Genomic DNA, 24,484 nt, shown 5'->3' with positions numbered 1-24,484 from the left:
ACTGATGCTGTGGACATTCTAACCCCGTTTGAGGTTGCCACAGATTGCTGCGTGCAAGGATCATCGTCACACCAAGCTACATCATTCCATGCATCAGAGGTATGACTGAACATCTAACCAATTGCTCCACAATGGAAAGCTTGTTAAAAACCTGAAACAAGCAATTGACAAGCGCTTGACCATGGTGCAATGCCACTGAGAAGGCTGCCTTTACTGCAGACATCAAACGTCTTGTCAGAAAGTTCAACAGCACTACACAGGATGTCCCACACGGTGAGCCACCACCACCAGCGAAGAAAAGTTGATTGGACACACTGTTTGGTTTCATGGAACAAACAAGCACGGCTGCATGTACTCCAAACCTCATCTCCCCATATCTTCCACCAACTACTGATCCACTGAAATTCTGGAATACACAGTCATACATACCCAACAATGAGCAGAGTTGCTGCTGAGTACCTACATAACCCAGCATCCTTTGCAGCTGTGGAGATGCTTTTCAGCATTGGAGGGCCTATCTTCAGACCAGATCACTCCTCAATGTCCAACTAGCTTTTTGAAACCCTGATGTTTTTTTAAACGTAACATGGCATCTTGTCCTCTTTCAGAAAACACCAATTTAATGTATGGGCTGCATATTCTGATAAAAAAATGAAGTAAGACTTATAGAAGTTAAGTTGTTTGTTATTTCAAATGTAACTACTAAGTACAATACATTCACAACTATTTTCAAATGCATCCAAATAATTCAAATATTTTCAGGAAAATACTGTCTTTCAAATATGTCTAATGATATGTATTTGAATAAATTATAAATACATGCCAATACTTTCCTAATTGTATTTTGAAATACATTTCAAAATTCAAGTACTTGTTTTTTCAATTAAAAGTTATCTAAATAGTTGTTTTGAAATGTATTGAAAAGTAATTGAAATACCTGAAATAGTTTTTGAACCCAGGTCTGCATCATAATCATAATAAAATGTATTTTAATAGCCTTCTTTTTTTTTGTTGATCTATACTCACTGTCTAACATTAAAAAAATTATAGATAGATATCTCCAAAACATGTCACTACACCTCTACACATCACCAGTGGGACAAGCTAGTCCCCAGTAGTTTCTACAATGCATACACATACTTCTGTTGCAATATAAAGGATTTACATCAGAATGACCCTATTGCAATAGAGCGGCCATAAAATGTGTGAGTGTAGGTCTACTCCACACAAATGGTTAAAGTCAATAAGTAGGGAGTCTGTCATTATATTTCCATACTCACACGTTTGTACTGTTTGCTTACAGGATGCTACCACCTGCTGGTTACAGTTGGCACCATTGTTCCTGTGTCACTTCCTGCTACCTACCTCATGTACATGGATGCCACGGTAGTTTCCATGTGATGTTACGGTCAATACTACCAATACCACGAATGACATCATCTTTAATTGTGAGGAGCATAGACTGAAAAAGGTACCTGTTGGCATCACCAGGAATATGACCGTGCTGGACCTATCAGAAAACAACATCAGAAATGTATCTCTTGATGCATTTTCTAATCTGGAGGACCGGCCCTTCTCAATCTCAACTGTGTCAACAAAAAAGGTGAAACACATATCGCTGAAGGTGCCTTCAAAAATCTGACAAACCTGCAAGACCTAAGACTTAATTGCAATGGCCTCATCAAAAATTCCTCGAAATCTCCCACTCATTCTGGATAAACTCATGCTAGAAAATAACAAGATCAATTTCTCGAACATGAGCTACCTCGCCGGTATACAACATGTGAAGGAGCTGTACTTATCCAAAAATTACTATTACTGGAATCCCTGTGAGACTGACTTTACCATTGGAAACGGCACCTTCTCATTATTGAATAACTTGAAGGTTTTGATGTTGGCCTATAATAATTTAACTCAACTTCTGAAAGTACTGCCAAGCTCTATACAAATATTACACCTTGATTCAAACAAGATACAGCAAAGGATGATTTCCTTGGACTAACCCATCTAAACATCCTGGAATTACAGGGAAACTGTCCAAGATGCTCCAATGCTCCATATCCTTGTGTTCCCTGCCCTAATGATTCTCTGGATATTCATCCTCATGCATTTCATGGTCTTACACAGTTACAGACACTGCACCTAGCAGGCAACTCACTTCGTTTCATCAATAACTTGTGGTTTGAGAGCTTGAACAATCTTACACATCTGTTCCTATATTTTAATTACTTAGCAAATTGTATCACCAATGGACATTTTTTTTAGCTATCTACCAAAACTAGACAATATAGATTTTTCATTTAATTATGATTTGCTTGCCTACCCTGAAACCCTACAGCTTTCAAAAAACGTTTCACAATTGGTGTCTCTTACAACATTACATAAAATTGTTTTTGTTTTTAGGGAAATTCATTCAGAAACGCTCAGACCACTTATGAACTCAAAAATCTTTCAGTGTTGAACATCGGAACAAACTTAATTGTTCGCTCTGATTCCCCCATATTCAGCAAATTCTCAAACTCAAGTCTCAAAGTAATTTATCTTGCAGAAAACAGGCTTTATCCACTTTCAGTGAATGAGTCCCCAGGTTGTGGCATAGGAAGCAACTTAAATTCAGTGTTGTACACATCGCCACTAACTGGGTATTATTCAAATTCAAGGGACTTTTCTTACGGATTAAATCACAACCTTGTGAAGCCAGAATGCTTTATCTCTGATCCAGTGGTGATTTTAGCATGTAAATCTTGGTGGGGCAAAACAAACTAATACAAGTGGGATGCATGCCAGCAAAGCCACTACACAACACAACACTAAACAGTACATTAATTGCACTATAACGGTGACAAACGGTGCCCACAAACTGTTAGGGCCTACATAAAGCTGTCCCAACAGCAGAGTCCCAAAAGCAGTCCCAACATCTTACCACTGCTACACCTGGCTATCAGCGGAGCCTTGTCTGGCAGTGAAAAAGTTAATTCAGCCTCATTTACTGCCTTTAAAAAAAACATAGCTGGTATGGCTGACTTGCTTAAACAAATGTGGTTTCTACTGACAATTGAGATGTACAACCTATGGCATAAGGGGACGACAAGCGGATAAGAGGCAATCCGTAATTTCGAATAAGACATTAATGAGTGAGCTAGGACGTACGTAGTCAATATAACTATTTGTTTAGCACTTTTGAAATGTACTGCGACATAATTCAGAACATGGGCCGTTCTTACAGTGTTCTCCCTGTACACCAAGTCAGAACCGTAGGATAAATAAAGGGGGCATATAAGCAGTCAACGAAAGTTCTTACAATATTCGATGATTACATTTCTCTAAAACAGGTTGTAGCCTACATGTGCACCACTAACTCAGAACAGTAGGTGAAATTAAGAGGGGAAAATAGACAAAATTATTAGGGTGAGGCACATGGGCTACTAACAGCTTACTACACAACTTACACTTAGTATTACTTTCTTAGCTACAGTATACACATCTCCCTGGCATATTACATCATTTATGCAGCAGCATACAGTACATTTTTGGACTCACCTTGTTGTGCTGTGCTCACTTGAACAGGAAGGTGAGGCGACGGTCCTTCGTGGGCAAATTTTGTCATCAAAGTCTGGCATTTTCTGGATTTATGATGCTTTCAAGACAACTGGGAACTCTGAAAAAAACAAGGTTGAATCATGATGACGTCAGTGATCTTCAGGTCGTAGCTCTAGAAAGAGGCCTGAGCTCCGGATTTACAATTCCGAGTTGGATGACCGCTCAAAACGTATTTTCCCAGTCGGAGCTCGTTTTTTCCTGAGTTCCCAGTTGTCTTGAACTCACTGAAGTCAAGTTTTCGCAGTTCCGAGTTAACAGTCGTTTTGAGCGAGGCACAAATCATGCTTCATTGACAGCATGGCCAATGTTTGAATGTTTATCATTTTTAACTTGTAAAAGAGACCCTTAATCCCAGATTTGGGACCACACAGCCACTCCACTGAATAGCGGGCTTGTGATTGCTTTGCCAGTAGATTGTCGACTTGATTCATGATGATGACTGCTAGCTAAGATTTTGAATGTATGATATTGACATGATCAGTCCAATCAAAGCTACTGTAGATATAATGTGATTTGACGTCATTTTATCTGTGGCCAATGACCTTGAGCCTTCTTGGATGGGCACTTCTAATGTAACTCTATGGCAGCACCCAAGGGAATTGAATGTTTTAGCTCTACCCTTAGGCTTGGCGGTGACGTAGTGTCCCCATGAGTGACAGAACACTGAGCCAATTACGGCACAACTAGAGAACATTACCAACACCTACGCTCCGTATTTTCCGCTGGCTGCCCCACCACCACAGAAAGCACTGTGCTAGGCTGAAACACCTGCATTTTGGAGCTGCTTTACTCAAGAAAGCAAAAAAGAGACTATGTATGCGGCTTTATTAACTCAATGATATTTGTATTTTTTACAATGTTTGCAAACTGATATGTGACACTTATTAATGCCAAAATAACATGCAAAACAGGCAAGCCCCACCTGCCCTTAATGACGGGTCGCCACTGGTTGCGTTAATCGAAACTGGACGTTCTAAATAAGCATTCTAATCACACCGGTTTGAGCGTACGCTGCAGGGACCACTGTAGAATGATTACACCCATTTGTTGGTACTTGTGAAAACGTTAATTGTTTCATTAGTTATTTCAATGTTAAGTTCCTCCTCCCATTTCTGTTTAATATAGTTTGTAGAGTGTTCCTTTGAGGATAGAATACTCAAGTAAAGATTTTAAATAGTTTATTTGATACTCCCCAAATTGTATGCGTTAGTGAATACTTGGATACATTTCTGGGGTGCCCGAGGGTCAATCACTTTTATTTCTTTTAAAAGTAGTGTCGAACCTGTAGATACCTGTAAAAATCCTGTTTATCCAAGCCATGTTTTTCACTTAGGTCCTGGAAGTTCTCTAGATCCCCCATTCCTTATAATTGTACAAAATGATGTGATGCCTTTTTACATCCACTGTTTAAATCTGCTATTCTGAATTGCAAGGATGAAGCTGGGGTCGTATGCGGGCCAGCTTAGCAGTTTGACCTCTCTGTCTAACTGAATTTGCTTAACTACCCTAAACCATGTCTTCAGAGAGAAATTAATCCACTGATTTTGTATTTTGTATATTTCTACTACCATGTCCTTATTACCCAAAACTGACTGTATGGGTATCTCTGTCAAAGTAGTCTCGATGTCTCACCATTTGTTTTCATATTCTGAAATGCACCAACACACCAAAGGTCTCAACTGGTCATGAAAATAACGTTTGAATGAAAATATGTAATTCATTGTTATTTTAATATGTTGGTAACCGTTTTTCAGAAAATCCATCATGGGGGAAGTTAGGTACTGTGGTAAATGTATTCCTTGTATGCAAATGTAGGCACATTTAAATCGTTATATAGTTCATAAACTAGTTATATAATTGTACAACCTTTTTATATTTATTTTATTATTATAATAATTATAACGTTTTTCTTTTGTTGTTACATGTACATTCTACACACATTTTACAGAAGTTTTTACAGAAGTTACATAGCAAGAATAAAGTAATTTGATATTTTGATATACATTATATCTAGATAGATAGTACTTATAAGAGGGCGGTATACGGAGATGGGAGCTGAGGGGTGGATTGAAAAGGTCATGCTCTATAACAGTTATTACTGAAAACACAATGTATAATGTATGTTTTCTATTTGCCATATACAGTATTTTTCAACTGTGCTGTGATGTTTCACATAAATTCTTAACATGTCTTATCACATAGTATCTACAGATTGTAAGTTAAAGATAAACATTTTTACTGAAAGTATTATTATATTGTTGATTGATTGGCTATGGTTTTTCAAATCTCCCAACAGTGCTGTTGGGGTTAAATTTGAGATAAATGTGATTTCATTTTTTGCCATTCCTGAACCTGTGACCAGAAACAAGCTACATAGGGGCAATACCAAAACAAGTGATCCAATGATTCTGTCTCTTCGCAGCAAAATATGCAGAGCTGAGATTATTGTATGCCCCATATACATAACATTATGTTTGTGGCAAGAATGTTGTATAATAACGTAAATTGAAAAACTCTAAGTTTTGAATCAAGCATATCAGTTCAGAAACCATGTGCCACGGAATCGGGCACTTCAAAAATCTCTTCCCAACTATTTTGAAACCTGTATGGAGTCATTTTGGTCATCAATTAAAGCTGATATATATTTTTATCTATGCTTTTTTGTTGGGGGGGGGGTTCCAATTCCCATACCTTCTCCCCCTTCCACTTGCCTCTGTCGTGGCATGACCTTCATTAATCTCAAGACTGTTATTTCTCTATTTAACTACCTATGTTTAATTGTTACCCAATTAAATTAGTCATGTAACAATGAACTCATTTGGATTTGGGGCACCATGGAAGGTATATATCTATTACATCGATAAACAGTAAACTTATTAATCATTACCTCATATCATATCATAATTATGAACGTCGTATCCTCCTTGCCTCTGCAAAAAAACCCAGCCTTACTTATAATTCAGTACTACAAAAATTATTTTAATTATTTATTTACTAGCTAACTAAATACAATACAGGATAACATACACACTTATTACATTAACAACATGTCCCTGGCGGACTGCTGACAACATGACTGCTTATTACAAAATATGGCGAGGTAGAGAGAGAGAGAGAGAGAGAGAGAGAGTGTGAGAGAGAGAGAGAGAGAGAGAGAGAGAGAGAGAGAGAGAGAGAGAGAGAGAGAGAGAGAGAGAGAGAGAGAGAGAGAGAGAGAAATACAGTGGCACAACACTTTGATACATTTGGAAACTACTCTCACAGTAATCATATACTTTGCACACGAACCGCCGCCCGTTTGGTGTAAGAAATCATGAATGTATTTATGTGAGATACCTTGGTTCTTCGTTTATTTCTGCCGGAACCAAGCATTCTTGGAAAGGGGTTGGCTGGGCCTTTCCGCGGCCTGCTTGTAAGGCTCTGATTGTCACGATGGTCACAATGTCCTTCTTCTTAGTTGTCCGTGGCTCCAATGACTTGTCATGTAGTCTTGAACAGAACTACAGAATACTACAGTATTATGAAAAACAATTATCTCATTATAGCGTCTCAAATCACATTCCTATCTTAACGAGAAGAAGAATTTCATAATTTTTCCTATTTCATTCACAATGCATCGAATTAAAACTTCATACATATAGTGTCTATACTTTCAAGTTACAGTATTTCCTCTATTAATGTTTTTAATGGCATCACAAAATAACAACCCATATGGCATTATTATTCTTTAGATCGCCTCTGACCATTCCCCACATTCTATGTTAGAAATATTGTTCCAGTATTCGCTTTAGAACGAGTTAGAATTTCGGCAGGAAAACATCTGTGAACAAAGGCACATTCCTGTGTGAATTTGGAGAGGGAGATAGCTGAAAGTTCTAATCCTTGATTTACAACAGGGTGTGAGCTGTCAACCCCCCACCAGCTCCCTCCTCCCCCCTCTGTGGGTGAGAGACGGTCTGGTTGAAGTTATCCACTGCAAACCTGATCTGACTCATTTTGGATCCTCCCAGGACAATCATGACACCTCCTACATTTTGACTGTAATGCTGCAATCAGTTGGTTGTAATTTTGGATAGACCAAACATTTCCATATGTGTTTGTTAACTGCATATGTGAGATAACTCCACCTTTCCAATTCATAATATCATTAACAAAGATAATTCCTTTGGTGTACTGAACACAGCGGTGCAAATCGCCTCAAGATAAAAACGTAATATTCAATATCAGTAAGTTAGACTAAATATTAGCACTTCATATACTCGTAGGTAATAACATTCAATCTGGATAATAACACAAAACAAATCATAAGGCTAGAGAAATGTATCGACAAATATTACGAAAACAATCAACACTCAAACATGACGGAGGGTAAATGAGGAGAATCAATCTCCAAAAGAAAACGCAACTCCTTGACGGATACAAATGATTTATGCTTTTCAACACTGGGACTGGTAACTGTGGAAAGTGATCTGTTAAAGTCGATAAATGACAAACTCTGCATACTTTTTTTTTTTTTTTTTTTTTTTTTTGGGGGGGGGAATGGATCAGCTTAATATTGCAGATAGATTGTATCTTCTATCAATGTAATTGTCTGCATCACTTCCAATCCCCCATGTTTATTTTTTTTTATTTATTTTTAAATATACACTGCTCAAAAAAATTAAGGGAACACTAAAATAACACATCCTAGATCTGAATGAATGAAATCATCTTATTAAATACTTTTTTCTTTACATAGTTGAATGTGCTGACAACAAAATCATAAAAAAATTATCAATGGAAATTAAACGTATCAACCCATGGAGGTCTGGATTTGGAGTCACCCTCAAAATTAAAGTGGAAAACCACACTACAGGCTGATCCAACTTTGATGTAATGTCCTTAAAACAAGTCAAAATGAGGCTCAGTAGTGTGTGTGGCCTCCACGTGCTTGTATGACCTCCCTACAACGCCTGGGCATGCTCCTGATGAGGTGGCGGATGGTCTCCTTAGGGATCTCCTCCCAGACCTGGACTAAAGCATCCGCCAACTCCTGGACAGTCTGTGGTGCAACGTGGCGTTGGTGGATGGAGCGAGACATGATGTCCCAGATGTGCTCAATTGGATTCAGGTCTGGGGAACAGGCGGGCCAGTCCATAGCATCAATGCCTTCCTCTTGCAGGAACTGCTGACACATTCCAGCCACATGAGGTCTAGCATTGTCTTGCATTAGGAGGAACCCAGGGCCAACCGCACCAGCATATGATCTCACAAGGGGTCTGAGGATCTCATCTCGGTACCTAATGGCAGTCAGGCTACCTCTGGCGAGCATATGGAGGGCTGTGCGGCCCCCCCAAAAAATGCCACCCCACACCATGACTGACCCACCGCCAAACCGGTCATTATGGAGGATGTTGCAGGCAGCAGAACGTTGTCCACGGCGTCTCCAGACTCTGTCACGTCTGTCACGTGCTCAGTGTGAACCTGCTTTCATCTGTGAAGAGCACAGGGCGCCAGTGGCGAATTTGCCAATCTTGGTGTTCTCTGGCAAATGCCAAACGTCCTGCACGGTGTTGGGATGTAAGCACAACCCCCACCTGTGGATGTCGGGCCCTCATACCACCCTCATGGAGTCTGTTTCTGACCGTTTGAGCAGACACATGCACATTTGTGGCCTGCTGGAAGTCATTTTGCAGGGCTCTGGCAGTGCTCCTCCAGCTCCTCCTTGCACAAAGGCGGAGGTAGCAGTCCTGCTGCTGGGTTGTTGCCCTCCTACGGCCTCCTCCACGTCTCCTGATGTACTGGCCTGTCTCCTGGTAACGCCTCCATGCTCTGGACACTACGCTGACAGACACAGCAAACCTTCTTGCCACAGCTCGCATTGATGTGCCATCCTGGATGAGCTGCACTACCTGAGCCACTTGTGTGGGTTGTAGACTCCGTCTCATGCTACCACTAGAGTGAAAGCACCGCCAGCATTCAAAAGTGACCAAAACATCAGCCAGGAAGCATAGGAACTGGGAAGTGGTCTGTGGTCACCACCTGCAAAACCAGTCTTATTGGGGGTGTCTTGCTAATTGCCTATAATTTCCACCTGTTGTCTATTCCATTTGCACAACAGCATGTGACATTTATTGTCAATCAGTGTTGCTTCCTAAGTGGACAGTTTGATTTCACAGAAGTGTGATTGACTTGGAGTTACATTGTGTTGTTTAAGTGTTCCCTTTATTTTTTTGAGCAGTGTATATATTCCCCTTTATTACTTTTCAACCCCACCATCCTTTCCCTACTTGGAGTAAATTAGTGAACAACAATGCCCAGGCCTCTACTTCCGGTCTATACTTACTATCTACACCTTATGGACAGAGTTAATTTTACAATAATTCTATTATATATATATATATATATATATATATATATATATATATATATATATATATATTATTTCTTTTTTGCTCCTGAACTTCTTCTACTCTCAACCTCTCCGATCATTTTCATGATGTCCATCCGGTTTGCTTCTAAATGCCATATCTTTCTAACTGTGCTCTTTCCCAAAAGCTCCCAACATACAACTCTGCATACTTAGTCAGTAAGGATATAAAGGAGTTGACGGCGAGCCTTGAAATGAGTGACGAAAAAGCTGCAATAATGGAGAAAGAAACAAAAAAGCTAAAAGGGACAGTCACTAATGTCAGGTGCGAGCGTGGATGTGGTGTGGGAATCAGGCGCAGGACAACAGAGGCTTCGTCAAAAGGTCTTTAGTAAGACACGAAAAAACAAACAAAACGGCTACAAACGAGCCGGAGGCTAGTGAACTTTACGCACACTGCGTAAACCACAAAGTACAGGTAAATGCGCACAACAGTGCGGACACTCTCTCAAAACAACAAATGGAGAGAAATAGAACTCACAGCTCCTGCTGACTGGTGAAACAATTACACACAACACAAGACACAAACGACGAGAACTTATAGGACACATAATAAGTACAAAACAGAAACAGGTGTAACCAATCAGACAAATCCAAACAAACATCGAAACATACAACGGTGGCAGCTAGTACTCCTGGGACGACGACCGCCGAAGCCTGCCCGAACAAGGAGGAGGAGCAGCCTCGGCCGAAAACGTGACAGTTCCCCCCCCTTGACGCACCGTGCGCCGACCCCGGCCTCGGGGACGACCAGGAGGACGCGGAGCAGGGCGCGTGGGGTGACCACGGTGGAACTCAGTCAGAAGAGACAGGTCTAAAACGTCCCTCCTCGGCACCCAGCACCGTTCCTCTGGGCCGTACCCCTCCCACTCCACGAGATATTGGAGACCCCCCATCCGACGTCTCGAATCTAAGATGGACCGAACGGTGTACGCCGGAGCCCCCTCGATGTCCAGTGGGGGCGGAGGAGTCTCTCCTATCTCACAGTCCTGGAGTGGACCAGCTACCACCGGCCTGAGAAGAGACACATGGAGCGAGGGGTTAACATGATAATCAATAGGCAGTTGTAACCTGTAACACACCTCGTTCAACCTCCTCAGGACTTTAAAAGGCCCCACAAACCGCCGACCCAGCTTCCGGCAGGGCAGGCGGAGGGGTAGGTTTCTGGTCGAGAGCCAGACTCGATCTCCAGGTGCATACACCGGCCCCTCACTGCGGTGGAGATCGGCGCTCGCCTTGTGTCGACGGATGGCCCGCTGCAGATGGATGTGTGCAGCGTCCCACGTCTCCTCCGAGTGCCGCACCCACTCATCCACCGCAGGGGCCTCGATCTGGCTCTGATGCCATGGTGCCAGAGCCGGCTGGTAACCTAACACACATTGGAAAGGGGTTAGGTTGGTGGAGGAGTGGCAGAGAGAGTTCTGTGCCATCTCTGCCCAGGGGACATACCTCGCCCACTCCTCCGGCCGGCCCTGGCAATACGACCTCAGAAACCTACCCACATCCTGGTTGACACGTTCGACCTGCCCATTGCTCTCCGGGTGGTACCCCGAGGTAAGGCTCACCGAGACCCCCAAACGCTCCATGAACGCTCTCCAGACTCGGGAGGTGAACTGGGGACCTCGATCAGACACTATATCCTCGGGTACCCCGTAATGCTGGAAGACGTGGGTGAATAGTGCCTCAGCGGTCTGTAGGGCAGTAGGGAGACCCGGCATGGGAAGGAGACGACAAGCCTTCGAGAACCGATCCACAACGACCAGGATGGTGGTATTCCCCTGTGAGGGGGGAAGGTCTGTAACAAAGTCCACCGAGAGGTGAGACCAGGGTCGTTGTGGAACGGGCAGGGGTTGTAACTTTCCCCTGGGCAAGTGTCTGGGCGGCTTACACTGGGCACACACAGAGCAGGAGGAGACATAAACCCTCACATCCCTGGCTAACGTTGGACACCAGTACTTCGTGCTAAGGCAGTGCACTGTCCGGCCAATACCTAGATGCCGAGAGGAGGGTGACGTGTGAGCCCAATAAATACGTTGATCCCGAACCTCGAGCGGAACGTACGTCCGACCCACAGGACACTGTGGAGGGCTAGGGTCGGTACGTAACGCCCGCTCGATTTCAGCATCGACCTCCCACACCACCGGTGCCACCAGACAAGACTTCGGTAGTATGGGAGTGGGCTCAACGGACCTCTCCTCTGTGTCATACCGCCGAGACAGGGCGTCTGCCTTTCCGTTCTGGGACCCAGGGATGTATGTGATCTTAAATACGAACCGGGATAGAAACATGGTCCACCGAGCCTGGCGAGGATTCAGTCTCCTAGCTGCCCGAATGTATTCCAGGTTACGGTGGTCAGTCAAAATGAGGAAAGGGTGTTGAGCCCCCTCAAGCCATTGCCTCCACACCTTTAGGGCCTGTACCACGGCTAACAGCTCCCTGTCCCCCACGTCATAATTTCGCTCCGCCGGGCTGAGCTTCTTAGAGTAAAAAGCACAGGGGCGGAGTTTAGGTGGCGTGCCGGACCGTTGCGAGAGAACGGCCCCTATACCGGCTTCTGACGCGTCCACCTCCACCTCGAATGGTAAAGCGGGATCCGGATGCGCCAGCACCGGAGCTGAAGTAAACAGGTCCTTCAGTTTCCCAAAAGCCCTGTCCGCCTCAGCTGACCACAGCAAGCGCACCGGACCCCCCTTCAGAAGGGACGTTATGGGAGCTGCCACCTGTCCAAAACCCCGGATAAACCTCCGGTAGTAATTCGCAAAGCCCAAGAACTGCTGCACCTCTTTAACCGTGGTTGGGGTTTGCCAATTACGCACGGCTGACACACGGTCAACCTCCATCTTCACCCCTGACGCGGACAACTGTTAACCCAAAAAGGAGACAGACTCCTGGAAGAACAGACATTTCTCTGCCTTGACATACAGGTCGTGCTCCAACAGCCTCCTCAACACTCGGCGCACCAGGGCTACATGCTCGGCTCGGGTAGAAGTGTACACCAGAATATCGTCTATGTACACGACCACTCCTTGCCCCTGCATGTCCCAGAAAATCTCATCCACAAAGGATTGGAAGACTGAAGGAGCATTCATTAACCCGTATGGCATGACGAGATACTCGTAATGACCCGAGGTGGTACTGAATGCTGTCTTCCATTCATCGCCCTCCCTAATGCGCACCAAGTTGTAGGCGCTCCTGAGGTCCAATTTTGTGAAGAACCGCGCTCCGTGTAATGACTCCGTCATAGTCGCAATCAGAGGGAGTGGATAACTGTATTTCACAGTAATCTGATTGAGACCGCGGTAATCAATACACGGGCGCAAACCTCCATCCTTTTTCTTCACAAAAAAGAAGCTCGAGGACGCAGGGGAAGTGGAGGGCCGTATGTATCCCTGTCTCTGAGACTCGGCTATGTATGTCTCCATAGCCCTCTTCTCCTCTTGAGACAAAGGATACACATGGCTCCGCGGAAGTGCAGCTCCTGCCTGGAGGTCTATCGCACAATCCCCCTGTCTATGAGGTGGCAATCGCGCCGCCCTCGCCTTGCTAAACACGAGTGCTAAATCCTCATACTCGGGGGGAACGTGCATTGCGGGCACTTGGTTTGGACTCTCCACCGAGGTCGCCCCCACGGAAACACCCAGACATCGCCCCACACACTGGGCAGACCACTCCTCAAGAGCCCTCTGTTGCCACGAAATAGTGGGGTTATGGGTAATCAACCAGGGAAGCCCCAGCACCACCGGATACGCAGGAGAGTCGATCAGATATAGCTGAATAGTCTCCTCATGACCCCCTGCGTCCCCATCCTAAGTGGCGCTGTGACCTCCCTAATCAACCCCGATCCCAACGGACGGCTATCTAGGGCATGTACAGGGAAGGGATTTTTAACAGGAAGGAGAGGAATCCCTAACTTTATACAAAATGTCCGATCGACAAAATTCCCAGCTGCGCCTGAATCTACTAGCGCCTTATGCTGGGAACGAGGTGCAACCTGTGTAAAACAAACAGGTATGGTTAGGTGCACAACAGAGAGCTCTGGGTAAGTGGGGCGCCTACTCACCTGGAAGGACTCCCCAGTGCGTGGCCTGCCGTCTCGTCCCCCTGGAGACCCTCCCCAGCACCTAGCCGCAGTGTGTCCTCCACGGCCACAGCTGGTGCAGGGGACGGCCCCCCTCGGACTCCTCCTCCTCCGTTCTCTAGCGCCAGCACCCCCGAGCTCCATAGGACTCGGCTCGGAGGTGCTGGAGGGTGGATTGGACGACCCCCACTCAGAACGTCCGCGGGTGGCCAGCAGGGTGTCGAGACGAATGGCCATGTCAACCAACTGGTCGAACGTGAGGGTGGTGTCCCTGCAAGCCAACTCACTACGGACGTCCTCCCGTAGGCTGCATCGGAAGTGGTCTATGAGGGCCCGCTCATTCCACCCTGCATCTGCCGCTAGAGTCCGGAACTCCAAGGCAAACTCCTGGGCGCTCCTCTTCCCCTGCCGGAGGTAGAATAGACGCTCACCCGCCGCTTTCCCCTCAGGTGGATGGTCGAACACAGCCCTGAAGCGGCGGGAGAATTCCGCATAGGTGATGGTGGCGGCGTCTATCCACCTCCATTCGGCGTTGGCCCACTCCAATGCCTTGCCGGTGAGACAGGAGATGAGGGCGGAAACGCTCTCGTGTCCTGAGGGTGCCGGGTGTACGGTGGCTAGGTAGAGTTCTACCTGTAGGAGGAAACCCTGACACCCGGCAGCGGTACCATCATACGCCCTCGGGAGCGAGAGCCGAATCCCCCTGGGTTCCGGAGCTTGGACGGGCGGACTGACCGATGGTGGTGGTGAGGTAGGTGGAGGCGTGGGTACACCGCTGGTCTCCCATCTAGAGCGGTCCCGATTCGGTTGATCCTGTCCTCCTGTCCGCGGACGCGCTCCTCGATTAACTCGGCAGCTGCTGCTGCTCCTGCTGATTCCATGTAGATGGTGTGTAATTCTGTCAGGTGCGAGCGTGGATGTGGTGTGGGAATCAGGCGCAGGACAACAGAGGCTTCGTCAAAAGGTCTTTAGTAAGACACGAAAAAACAAACAAAACGGCTACAAACGAGCCGGAGGCTAGTGAACTTTACGCACACTGCGTAAACCACAAAGTACAGGTAAATGCGCACAACAGTGCGGACACTCTCTCAAAACAACAAATGGAGAGAAATAGAACTCACAGCTCCTGCTGACTGGTGAAACAATTACACACAACACAAGACACAAATGACGAGAACTTATAGGACACAGAAACAGGTGTAACCAATCAGACAAAACCAAACAAACATCGAAACATACAACGGTGGCAGCTAGTACTCCGGGGATGACGACCGCCGAAGCCTGCCCGAACAAGGAGGAGGAGCAGCCTCGGCCGAAACCGTGACAACTAAGATAGAAACGGACATTAATGAACGTAAAAAGGAGAACATCTTTCTGAGAGAAGCCTTACTAGACATACAGACTAGATCTAGTACTTACGGGTATCCAAGAAAGAGAAGGAGAAGTTCCCGAAAATGTAGTGAAGGAATTATTGCTTACAGCGCTTCAATTTCTACTCGATGCTGTCGATAAAATTCAACTCGAACGTGTACACCGTTTCAGACAAAGAGGACAGAGATATGAGCATCCAATCATTGTCAAATTTGGCATTAGAAGAAAGGATAACTAGCAAAATAATACATCTTCAAATATAACTAACTGGAATACAAAAGTACTTAATTGACATGGTGGATATAAAAACACAGCAAACAGAAGACATAGAAGGCACAGTATGTGGGTATGTGTGGATGTATTGTGATGGAAGGTGTGGTGTGTGTTTTTTTTGTTTGGAAAAGTGTGGCATTAAGTGAGTGAGAAAGGAAATGGTTGCATATCTCAGAACCAATGTGAACAGATGTCAGTGTGCAGCAGTAAGACGGTGTCAGGCGCAGGACACAGAACTGAGTAAATATCAAACTTTACTCAGGAAAACAACAAATCAAATTTCCACGCAGGGAAATACAACAGCTCACAGCAGTATACAACACCAAACAAAGAACAATCACGCACAACACCATGAGGGAACCAGAGGGTTAAATAGGGAAACAAATTAATGTGATGGGAACCTGGTGTGTACAATACAGACAAAACAAATGGAAAACAGAAATGTAGATCGGTGGCAGCTAGAAAGCCGGTGACGATGACCGCCGATAGCCGCCCGCACAAGGAGAGGCACCAACTTCGGCGGAAGTCGTGACAGTACCCCCCCCCCCCTTTACGCGCGGCTCCAGCTGCGCGTCGACACCGACCTCGGGGACGACCCGGAGGACGAGGCGCAGGACGACCCGGGTGGAGATGGTGAAATTCCTGTAGTATGGAAGGGTCCAGGATGTCCTCCACCGGCACCCAGCATCTCTCCTCCGGACCGTACCCCTCCCACTCCACGAGGTACTGAAGGCCCCTCGCTCGACGCCTTTAGTCCAAGATGGCTCGCAGAGTATACGCCGGGTCGATGTCCAGCGGGGGCGGAGGAACCTCCCGTACCTCAGACTGCTGAAGCGGACCAGCCACCACCGGCCTGAGGAGAGACACATGGAACGAGGGGTTAATACGGCAATCAGGGGGGAGCTGTAACCTATAACAAACCTCGTTCAGTCTCCTCAGGACTTTGAATGGCCCCACAAACCATGGACCCAGCTTCCGGCAGGGCAGGCGAAGGGGCAGGTTTCGGGTCGAGAGCCAGATCCGGTCCCCCGGGGGATACACCGGGACCTCACTGCGGTGGCGGTCGGCGCTCGCCTTCTTTTGCCTGATGGCCCGTTGCAGGCGCACATGGGCAGCGTCCCAGGTCTCCTCCGAGCGCCGAAACCATTCATCCACCGAGACCCCCAGACGTTCCATGAACACCCTCCAGACCCTTGATGTGAACTGGGGACCCCGATCAGACACTATATCCTCAGGCACCCCGTAGTGCCGGACGACGTGGGTAAACAGAGCCTCCGCAGTCTGTAGGGCCGTAGGGAGACCGGGCAAAGGAAGGAGATGGCAGGACTTAGAAAACCGATCCACAACGACCAGGATCATGGTGTTACCTTGTGACGGAGGAAGATCCATCACGAAGTCCACCGATAGGTGTGACCACGGCCGTTGTGGAACGGGTAGGGGTTGTAATTTCCCTCTGGGCAGGTATCTAGGTGCCTTGCACTGGGCGCACACCGAGCAGGAGGAAACATAAACCCTCACGTCCTTAGCTAAAGTGGGCCACCAGTACTTCCCACCAAGACTGCGCACTGTCCGACCAATGCCAGGATGACCAGCGGAGGGTGACGTGTGGGCCCAACAGATCAATCGATCGCGGACATCACACAGAACGTACAGTTGCCCAACCGGACACCGGACACACTCAACCTCCCATACCACCGTGGTTGGAGTCAGCCAATTACACACGGCTGAAATGCGGTTCATTCTCCATCTCCACCCCTGACACGGACAGGCGGTACCCTAGGAAGGAGATGGACTGTTGGAAGAACAGACATTTCTCAGCCTTGACGTACAGGTTATGCTCCAACAGTCGACCAAGCACCTTGCGCACCAGGGACACATGCTCGGCACGTGTAGTGGAGTATATGAGAATGTCATCTATATACACCACTACACCCTGCCCGTGCAGGTCCCTGAAGATCTCGTCTACAAAGGATTGGAAGACTGATGGAGCATTCATCAACCCGTACGGCATGACGAGGTACTCATAGTGCCCTTGAGGTGGTACTAAATGCTGTCTTCCTCTCATCCCCCTCCCGGATACGCACCAGGTTGTACGCGCTCCTGAGATCCAGTTTTGTGAAGAAGCGCGCCCCGTGCAATGACTAGGTCACACTGGCTATGAGAGGCAACGGGTAACTGTACTTCACCGTGATCTTATTTATACCCCGATAGTCAATGCACGGGCGTAAACCTCCATCCTTCTTCTTCACAAAAACGAAACTTGAGGAGGCAGGTGAAGTGGAAGGCCGAATGTATCCCTGTCCCAGAGATTCAGAGACATATGTTTCCATAGCCGCCGTCTCCTCCTGTGACAGAGGATACACGTGACTCCTGGGAAGTGTTGCGTCTACCTGGATATTTATCGCACAATCCCCCCGTCGATGGGGTGGTAATTGAGTCGCCTTCTTTTTACAGAAGGCAGAGAGCCAAATCGGCATATTCGGGGGGAATGGGCATGGGGGAGACCTGGTTTGGACTTTCCACCGAAGTTGCACCTACGGAAACACCTACACACCTCCCTGAGCACTGATGTGACCATCCTTTCAGAGCCCTCTGTTGCCACGAAATAGTGGGGTCATGATGGGCCAACCAGGGAAGCCCCAACACCACAGGAAACACAGGAGAATCGATCAGGAAGAGACTAATACTCTCCTCATGACCCTCCTGCGTTTTCATACATAGTGGAGCTGTGACCTCCCTAATCAGGCCCGATCCTAAAGGATGACTATCTAAGGCATGTACAGGAAAGGGCACATCAACAGGAACAATAGGGATCCCTAATCTAAGTGCAAATGCACGGTCAATAAAGTTCCCAGCTGCGCCTGAATCTACTAGCGCCTTATGCTGGGAATGCGGGGAAAACTCAGGAAACGTTATACAGACATATATGTGCGCAACAGGGAGCTCTGGGTGAGTCGGGTGCCTACTCACCTGGGATGATCCACCAGTGCCCTGCCTGCTGCCTCTACTCCCTGGGGAACCTCCCCAGCACCGACCAGCAGTGTGCCCTCTGCGGCCACACTTGGTGCAGGAAACGGCCCCCCTCTCCGGTCACCCTTAAAGCAGCACCTCCGAGCTCCATAGGGTTAGGGTCGGAGGTGCTGGGGGATGGAATGGACGGACCCTGATCCGGCTGTCCGCGGGTGGCCAACAGGTTATTCAGCCGGATGGATAAATCCACCAAATCCATACATTTTTTTGCTGCAGACAAGAGGATATTCAACAGGTAGGCATTTTGAAACCGTTCAGATATTACTCCAAGTAATGGCACTCTTTGGGTTCTTTGCCAGGGAACGTTTAAATACATTATCAATGGCAATACTGGTTTCTATGCTTGATTTCACTTAATATTATTTGGTTTTGTTCTTCTCATTGCAGTCAGAAAACATATGTTGGCAGACCAAAACCCTTGCGGGTGATGTTGAAAATAACGGAAAATGGACCCAAGATCAGTACTGTACATAGGCAACTTCAACCCAATGTAATGTGGAGCGCGTTCCAGCTAGTCAACACAATCGGCTGCAGGGGAGGTTACTTTCTGTGTTGTTCGGCACATATAAGAATATCAAATTAAATGAATCTAAGAAACGCTTTTTTGAATGTATATTCTTCTGTGCAGAATCTGTGTATGTTGACATACAACACAAATGCGCATCATGACTTCAACAAAGAAGGCGACTTGGAACGTACCCGATCCTCCCATGCGATCATCCTCTTTCCCGGTAAGTGAAGTATGCAATAAAATATTGTGGTTGTAATCGCTAGTATGTAATGTTATGGAGATTGATTTATAGCTTTTTACAACATTTCTCAATAAACCAATATGTATTTTCATTCAAATCTTAGCTATAGGCCTACTCAACAGTCTCAGATAGCTAGCTAGCTAGATAGATAGCTAGCTAGCGAGCTAGGCTACAGTCTATGGAGGTTCACGGTGGGCGCAGGGTTTTGTTCTGGCCAACATCTACACACCTGATTCAACTAGTTTAATATGGTTCATTACTTTAATCCACGTGTCAAACTCCTACCACGGGAGGTCTGAGTGTCTGCAGGTTTTTGCTCCACCCTTGATTGATAAATTAAGGTCACAAATGACTAAGAACTCCCCTCACCTGGTTAGGTTGTCTAGGTCTAGGTGTTAATTGAAAGGAAAAAACAAAAACCTGCAGACACTTGGCCCTCTGTGGAATGAGTTTGACACCCCTGCTAAATTTTGTCTGTTACTGTTAGCCTACGGTTACTGTTTGTTTAGAACAAAATCCTGCACCTACTGTATTTGAATTCTATTTTTGCACAAAATAATTTACATTGAATTATATTTATCTCAAAGCTGACATTTTCTGTGCTCCCTTATTATTGGTAGGCCTAATAGAGCTAGTTCAACTTGTCTTTGCAAAGCCTTTCTAAAGACTGTTTTAGATCTTGTGGAGCAAACAATTGCAAACAATGGATGAATAGGGATAACAAGACAGCAATGCTCCTATCCACAGTGTATGTGTATCCATCCAATGGTCATCATTCATATTCATTATATTTTTGTACACCACCTGTAGTTTTTGTGATGTAATCCACTTACAAATGAAGCACATCTTAATGCTCAGTTAAAAATGTTTATTAAAATAAGTATCCTACCAATACAGCGGAGAAATTGAATTCTAAACTTGTTCTGTTCTGTTTACTTTGCAGCTCCAAATAAAGACCCTTCACACCTACCCCCCTTCTATTCAGACCAGCTGACACCTTTAGTCTCTCTATTTCTCTCTCTCTCATTATTTATATCCATCCTCTTGATACAGATCTATTGATCCATCCTCTGGCTGCATTTTAAGTGAGTGGAGACTTTTTCTCTTTTATTTCAGATTTCTTCCAATGTCTTGTGTTTTGACAAACCAAACCAGGTTGTAGTTTTAAAATGCAAACCAACTGGAGGAGATTATCTATAAAGTGTAGCTTAAAATAAGTAACCAAATCTCAGTGGCCCAGGTACTGTTTCATCTGTCAACTAACGACACTCATTGCACTATGCACCTGAGGTTATGGCAGGTAGCCTATATCCAGGCTACAAAAGTATGACACATTTTTATGTTACAGTGTGGCATGTGGGGTAATGTTAAAGACTCAGGCTTAGTTTTAGTACCAGGTGAGGTCCATTATCAGATCTGACCCATATGATTGAGTCATTGAAACCCATGTCACCTTCAAACACACACATAGCACTTCTTTAATGGGTTTGAGAAGGGACAGGGCTTGACATTTAATGTGAACTCAACGTGAGCTCTATTAATATTAATTGTCGTTTGTATCTCACAATCTCTAGTTCTCTTCGTCAATTCAAGCCCCATGCCAGAGTGGACCTCCCTGGTGCATTCCATCAGTCAAAGTTATGTGTATAGGGCAATTCTTTCAGACACTTTTGTATCCACCTTTCATGCAGAATGGCTAGTGGCTTCAGCCGTAAGCTGTGTCCTAGTTGTAAAACATCAAAGAAGTGCAAGTTCTGTGGTGCAGAAATACAGCTAAAGGTAAAGTAAGAGGCCCAAAAAATGAAGGAACAGATTAATGGGAAAATAAGACAATGAAACATGGAAGATATGCAACCTTGGTTAATGCAGCAAACAAGCTGGTAAGCTTTATTATGTTTTCCCCTAAAAAGATTTCTGCATTTCTAGCGTAGGGAAATGATAGGCCCTATGCACTTATTTGTTGTTCTCTCATTGTGGTCCTCTGTAGCTCAATTGGTAGAGCATGGCGCTTATAACGCCAGGGTAGTGGGTTCGATCCCTGGGACCGCCCATATGTAAAAATGTATGCGCGCACATGACTGTAAGTTGCTTTGGATAAAAGAGGCTGCTAAATGGCATATTATTATTATTATTTAAGACTGTAAATCTAAATGTCATTATTTGACTGATATTTGTTGTGTTTCTGGAAGTTATTTTGTCATTAATGATTCCAGGTACATAGGTTCCACAAGGTAGGAGTGTACCCCTTGCTACTCCTCAGCAAGAGGAAAAAGGATAACATGTTGTCGTCAACAGTGGTATGATGAATCAGACCTCAATGGCAGCAATTCAAAGGTTGTATGAGGCAATTGTGAAAGGTATTTGGACAGAAATATGTATGTTTGTCTACCTTAAGACCCTATCCTTCAACCACCACATCCGTCCGATTGTAAAAAACAAATTATTCCACTTACGCAAATTCGCCAAAGTCAGCCCCTCCCTCTCCTGTCCTGCCGGCCGAAACTCTCATCCATGCTTTCATCTTCTCCCGGATAGACTATTGCAACTCACTACTCCCCAGCATCAACACAAGCTCCCTCGATAAGCTCCAAATGGTTCAAAACTCAGCAGCCCATCTTCTAACCCACACTAAATGCTGGCAGCATATCACCCCCATCCTCTGTGAACTCCACTGGCTCCCTGTCTCCCACCACATGAATTACAAGATCCTCCTGACCTAAAAAGCTCTCCCCCACCTTGCTACCCCTTACCTCTCTGACCTTCTTCTCTCCTACCAAGCTTCATGCTCTCTCCGCTCACCCACAGTTGGCCACCTTGTCATCCCCAGGTCCAAGCTCCAGAGTTTCAGTGACAGGGCCTTCTCCAGGGTTGCTCCTGGGCTCTGGAACTCCCTCCAGCCATCCGTGACTCTGAGTCCATCAACATCTTTCAGTCCCGCCTAAAAACCCACCTCTTCACCATGTCCTACCCTTACCTGCCCCTCCACCACTCTCACACACACAACTCTTCTGTTTCACACACACTCACACATACGCGCAACACCTGCTCGCTCACTCACCTGCACGCTCACTCACATACTCACACATCGCACCCTTTCCTTGAGCCCTTCTCACCTCTATTTAACCCCATTTATACCAGGTTCTGACATGCATTATATGTCCTGATCTTGTCCACAGTCTGATTGTGCCCACAGATCTTCCTGACCACGTCTGGAGGTGACAGTGAGACCATTTAAATAATCCTGCCTTCTAAAATCATTGACAGGTGGCACCACTGACTTATGGAATATATATGTGTCTTAAAATAAATAAATAAGTATTATTTTGAAAAAATATCTGTCAAAGAATTAGGATACAAGGCGGAACCAGGAAATCTGTTCACAATGCGGACACAGTGGACGGATAAGACCATGTGTAGACGCATTTCAAAAAATGTGGGCACAATCAGAATGTGGACAAGATCAGGACAAAGGACGCATGTTAGCGCCAGGTATAAACAAGTATTTTGTTTCATGTTTTTCTTCCTTTTGTTTAGTCTGGTGTTGTTTAGTTAGATTGTTGATTGTTTGTTAGTTTCTAGAATTGTAAAGCTATGAATGTTTCATGTATTATTATTGTTATTATTAAAGTAGAGGACTTAGTTCAGGCATGCAACATTTCAACACATTCTTTTCACATATCCTGTGTAGAAGTTTATTTATAAACTGGGTGGTTCCAGCCCTGAATGCTGATTGTCTAAAAGCCTTGGTATATCAGACCGTATACCAAGGGTATGACATACCATTTATTTTTACTGCTATAATTACATTGGTAACCAGTTTATAATAGTAATAAGGCACCTTTGTGGTTTGTGATATATGGCCAATATACCACGGCTAAGGGCTGTGTCCAGGCACTCCGCATTGCGTCATGCATAAAAACAGCCCTTAGCCGTGGTATATTGGCCATGTACACTGGTATATTGGCCATATAACACACCTCCTCAGGCCTTATTGCTTAAATATACATGCTCACCTCTGCCATTTGGAAACTGTTGTCCACTTGTCTGTCCCATTTCCTTAATATGGTATATTTCGCAGTGGCAGTCAACACCCATGCCCCCACACTACAACCACCCTCCTGTTACTGCCTAAGCACTGTCTGATACAGTTGCCCCCCAGGAGACCAGCTACACCCTCATCCTCACCCTGGTTGAACCCCCGATATCCTCCACCACCCAGGAGACCAGCTACACCCTCATCCTCACCCAGGTTGAACCCCGATATCCCCCACCACCCAGGAGACCAGCTACACCCCCATCCTCAACCAGGTTGAACCCCCAATAACCCCACCACCCAGGAGAGCATCTACACCCCCATCCTCAACCAGGTTGAACCCCCGATACCCCCCACAACCCAGGAGACCAGCTACACCCCCATCCTCAACCAGGTTGAACCCCCAATAACCCCCACCGCCCAGGAGACCAGTTACACCCAAACCGAACCAAAGAAGACGGGGAGAAAGTCCTGTAGCCCTGTCACCCTCAAAAAACCCTCCAACCTGCTGAGCATGACACAGTCAACCCCATCCAACCCCATCCAACCCTGACCAAGGAAGAGGAAATATGACTAAATGAAAAAAGGTAAGTCAGTATCTAACTTATATTGTTTATTCATAAATCTTAATGATAACAATAACTTTAATTATGTTTTTAATAAATTAATTCAAAAAGATTCCAGTGATTGATGGTCCCTACTTTTCAGGAGGCACTCTTAGATAAAAGGGTTCCAAAAGGGTTCTTCAGCTGTCCCCATAGGATAACCCTTTTTGGTTCTAGGTAGATCCCTTTTTGGTTCCAGGTAGAACTCTATTGGGTTCCATGTAGAACCCGTTGTCTTAAGGGTTCTACATAGAACCAAAAGGGTTCTCCTATGGGGACAGCCAAATAACAATTTCTAAGAGTGTAGGCTAGGCATAGATGTACAATGAATAA

The 24,484-nt window shown here is 45.5% G+C and overlaps 1 pseudogene across 1 annotated transcript; it reads left to right on the top strand.

The window, feature by feature from the left end:
• Positions 1–261: 261 nt before the first annotated feature.
• Positions 262–24,099, top strand: LOC311149178 (toll-like receptor 8; annotated as a pseudogene). The gene is made up of 5 exons: positions 262–273; positions 1,304–2,724; positions 16,298–16,364; positions 23,662–23,762; positions 23,851–24,099. The product of its transcript is annotated as a toll-like receptor 8 (transcript).
• The last annotated feature ends 385 nt before the right edge of the window (positions 24,100–24,484 follow it).

The sequence above is a fragment of the Coregonus lavaretus genome (genome assembly GCF_964263955.1).
Source record: "Coregonus lavaretus genome assembly, chromosome: 21".
NCBI classification, from domain to species: Eukaryota; Metazoa; Chordata; class Actinopteri; order Salmoniformes; family Salmonidae; genus Coregonus; species Coregonus lavaretus.
The sequence above is the reverse complement of the archived record's forward strand: the minus strand, read 5'-3'. Positions and strand labels throughout refer to the sequence as shown.